At 37.2% G+C, this 4,695-nt stretch overlaps 1 pseudogene; it reads left to right on the top strand.

Annotated features, from left to right (window-relative positions):
* The first annotated feature begins 1,049 nt into the window (after nt 1–1,049).
* LOC148948660 (hypoxia up-regulated protein 1 pseudogene) lies at nt 1,050–3,647 on the top strand (annotated as a pseudogene).
* Nucleotides 3,648–4,695: the final 1,048 nt, after the last annotated feature.

The following is a 4,695-nucleotide window of genomic DNA, read 5'->3' on the forward strand; positions in this document are numbered from 1 at the left end:
ACCATTAGAACCGTCTTGTCCGAAACCCCTGTATAGTAAACTTTCTGTCCCTTGGATTGAACAGCAAGGAAAATATATTGGCTTGAAAATCAAGAAAAGTGGCAGCTACTACAACATTCTGCCTAAACGGGATATTTTTTTTTCTTTTTTTTCTTTTCCACAGATAGCTTGGCACTGGAACATCGTAGAGAGTTGTTATAATAAAGAATGACATCTAGCCCATGTTAACTGAAATATAAATAGGAATTGTGTAATTTTCATCGGTATCATGGCTGTACAGATAGCTGAAACCTATCCGGCTTGCAGCGGTAGCTAGCAACCTAGTAAGAGACGATCACGTCCAATGTTAAGAAATAAAAAAACCCATAGTTCCTAAAAAAGGAGTCAGATCAAAACAAAAAGTACACCATTAGAACCGCCTTGTCCGAAACCCCTGTATAGAAAACTCTCTGTCCCTTGGCTTGAACAGCAAGGGAAATATATTGGCTTGAAAATCAAGAAAAGTGGCAGCTACTACAACATTCTACCTAAACGGGATGTCTTTTTTTTCTTTTTTCTTTTGTATCCAGAGATAGCTTGGCACTGGAACATCATAGATAGTTGTTCAATGGCTCAATTTAAAGGAAATTAATTGGGTTAAAAATCTTTTGTAACTAATCCGGGTTGCAGCGGTAGCTAGCAACCGAGTAAGAGACGATCACGTCCAATGTTAAGAAATATAAATTACAGAAAGGACCGAAGTCTATCTCATAGTAACTGATGCAACAGGGAAAAGAAAAAGAAGTCTGTGGTGTATATGACGTCATTATAATGATGAACGAATTCTTATGAACGAATATTATAATGATGAACGGATTCAAAAGGTATGAGTAACAGCTGCAAAACTTTGTAAACTGCAAAAATATTTAGGATCCCTTAGTAACCATTTCACTTATTGAAAGACCTAAGAGGTATGAATATGACCTAAGATAGATCAAGAGGGCTAAATATGTTTTCATTTGGGTTTCCTCGGTACTTTAAGTAGCCATACTCCTAAAATATCCAGAGAAATGACTGCAGCTGTAATCTCAATAGATCTTGGTACAGAATGGATGAAAATTGGAATAGTCTCTCCAGGAATGCCACTAGAAGTTGCTCTTAACAAAGAATCAAAACGGAAGACACCAGTGGCCATTGCTTTTAGGAATGGCGAGCGAACATTTGGAGAGGATGCTTTGACTGTAGGTGTCGGATTTCCCAAGAATTGTTATACACACCTAACTGATCTACTTGGAAAGACTGTTGATCATCCTTCAGTTAAGCGCTATCAGGAAATGTTTCCATATCACGAGATTGTACCTCATGCAGAACGTCAAACTGTGATGTTCAAGCACGAATCTGGAGAAGTGTATACGGTGGAGGAATTAGTCGGCCAAATTCTTGCCAAAGCTCGCAACTATGCGGAAGTATTTTCTCAGCAAGTGCCAATTAGAGAAGCAGTTATTACTGTTCCACCGTACTTCGATCAAGCTGAAAGAAGGGCTATGATGAAGGCTGCTGCCATTGGTGAACTCAAAGTGCTGCAGCTAGTAAACACAAATGCAGCAATTGGCCTAAACTTTGGCATATTCAGAAGCAAAGAATGGAACGACACTGCCAGATACTTTTTGTTCTACGATATGGGGGCTTCTAGTACAGTTGCATCTGTTATAGCTTATCAGACAGCTAATACAAAAGAAAGAGGGTACTCTGAGACGAATCCCCAACTAGCCGTTGTAGGCGTGGGATTTGATCGAACCCTTGGTGGATCTGAAATCCAAAGAAGACTTCAGTTACATTTGGCAAATGCGTTTAATGAGATGAAAAAGACCGAAAACGATGTAACGAAGAATCCTCGAGCTTTTGCAAAACTCTTCAAAGAAGCTGGGCGTGTAAAAAATGTCCTGAGTGCAAATTCTGAACATTTTGCACAAATAGAAGCTCTTTTAGACGAAAAAGACTTTAAACATTTAGTGACACGAACTCAGCTTGAAGAACTGTCAGCTGATCTATTAGATAGATTGCAAGGACCCCTTCTGCAAGCTCTGGAAACATCTGAACTTTCTCTGGATAGGATTGAACAAGTAATTTTAGTTGGAGGAAATACTCGGATGCCCGCAGTGCAAGCACGCTTGATTGAAATCACCGGCCGTGAATTGAGTAAGAATATTAATGCTGATGAAGCATGTGCTCTTGGGGCTGTTTACCGCGCAGCAGATCTAAGCACAGGTTTTAAGGTTAAGAAATTTGCAATAAAGGATTCAATAATGGTACCTATTGAAGTAGAGTTTGAGTGTCAAGTAGATGAGGAAAAGAAAGGAAAGGCTGTTAGAAGAACATTGTATTCATTCTTGAATCCTTATCCACAGAAGAAGATCTTGACATTCAACAAGCACACGGAAGATTTTGAGTTTAACGTTAATTATGCTCCTACTGAGCAAATGAAACTGAATCCGCCAATTTTGAACATTAGTGTGGTTAAACTGGATGGAGTCAAACGAAGTATTGAAAAGAATACTGAAAGTAGAACTGAATTTAAAGGTATTAAAGTCCATTTCTACATAGATGAAAGTGGTATTTTAAATTTGAATTCTGTTGAAAGCACATTTGAAAAGTTAAATCCGGACGAGACTGGAAACGCCACCTCTCCTGAAAATCCTGAAGCAAATACAACAAACGTCAATGGCACAAATGGACGCAATAGCACAGCTGCGAAGAAAGAAAAGAAACCAGAAGTAATCACAATTAAAGAAGAAATAGCTTTTGTTGAATCTTACCTAGACCTTACTGATTTTACCCCTCAAACTTTTAACGTCATAATGGACAGAGTTCGGAAAATTAACAAAGCGGACAAAATAAAAAAAGAAAGAGAGCAGGCATTTAACCTTTTAGAATCATATGTTCTGGAAATGCAAAATAAAATTTATGAAGATGAACATGCATTAGTGTCAACAGACGAAGAGAAAGAAGCAATTTGCACTAAATGCTCAGAAGTTGCCATTTGGTGTGATGAATATGGTTTTGAAGCTTCAACTGATACTCTTCGTCAAAAGCTCTTGGATGTCAAAGAAATAACTAAAGATGTAGAATTCAGAGCTGCGGAAATGAAAAACCGAGACCAGGCAGTTTCTGTTCTTGTACAAGCTTTGAATGTTAGCTCCAATTATGTTGAAAGACATAGAAATGCCTCATCTGAAGAGCGATGCTTGGAAGAAGATGAATTTAATAGTCTTTCTGCATTCATTAATAGGACTGAAGCATGGCTCATCGACACATTGTCAATTTTAAACTCTCAGGCACCTACTGAAAATCCTAGCTTTACTAATTTAGCCTTTCTGGATAAAGCCAATGATTTAGAACGTGAGCTGCGCATTTCGACCACGAGGATGCAGACAAACAGAAAAAGAAAATTGAAGGAGACTGTTGAAAAGATTAGAACAAAGAATGAGACAAGTAGTTGAAAAGGTAAATTCAAAAAGATGAACGAAACTGCAGAAAAAACTGAACAGGAACCCGAAAAAAGAGAAGATGAGCCACGAAGACGGAAAAATGAAGCAGAAGAAGAATTGAAGACCGATCAAAACGAGGTCAATGGCAAAGATAGTGACAATTCACATTTAGAACTATGATTTTAACTTGTTCTAGCATTGATTTTTAATTTATTTATGAAAAGAAGAAGAATTAATGGAATTCTACTTTTTTAGTTTTACATGAAATATATTGACTATTAATAAGTTTTAACATCACATATTCAGTTGCAACCTATTGCAACCTATTGCAACCTATTCTATTGCAACCTACCGCTGCAACCTAGTAAGAGACGATCACGTCCAATGTTAAGAAATATAAAAACCCATAGTTCCTAAGAATGGAGTCAGATCAAAACAAAAAGTACACCATTAGAACCGCCTTGTCTGAAACCTCTATAAAGGAAACTTACCGCCCTTTGGCTTGAATAACAAAGAAAATATATTGGCTTGAAAATCAAGCAAATTGACTTTTACCACGTTATTCTCCACAAACGGGATATTTTTTTCTCTTTTCTTTTGTATCCAGAGATAGCTTGGCACTGGAACATTGTAGAGGGTTGTTCAATAGCTCATTTTAAAGGAAATTAATTGGGTTAAAAACTTTTTGTAACTAAAATAAATTATTTCTAAAAGAGAATAAATTTTTCCACCAAAAACTGCATTTTCGATGTCTTTTCACACTGCAGTCTTTCAAACATAATCGTATGCCAGCGGTAAGATTTGAACCCACGCCTCCGAAGAGACTGGTGGCTAACACCAGTGCCTTGGACCACTCGGTCAGGTTGCCTCTCATAAATAAATATATATGTGAATCTGGGTTGCGGCAGTAGCTAGCAATCTAGTAAGAGACGATCAGTCCAATGCTAATTGTTCTTCGTGCTTTTGTTGTTTGTTGCTTTTAAGATTGACTCTGATTGGTCAATAGCATATTTTATGTTTAACAGCTGAACAGTCTTTAACTTGGGTAATTAGAAATAGCATACATAACTGGCGCTATAGCATAACTGTACATAACTTTAATTTTATCGACATTTAATTTTATCCACTGTCTTGCAGAAAGATTTCCCTATTGTTCTTCGTGCTTTTGATGTTAGTTATAGAAAGGCTGTGTGGTCTTCGTCGCTATCTTTAAAGCATAATTTTTGGA

The sequence above is a fragment of the Artemia sp. Qi Xiang Cuo genome, chromosome 9 (genome assembly GCF_049724085.1).
Source record: "Artemia sp. Qi Xiang Cuo chromosome 9, ASM4972408v1, whole genome shotgun sequence".
Taxonomy (NCBI): Eukaryota; Metazoa; Arthropoda; class Branchiopoda; order Anostraca; family Artemiidae; genus Artemia; species Artemia sp. Qi Xiang Cuo.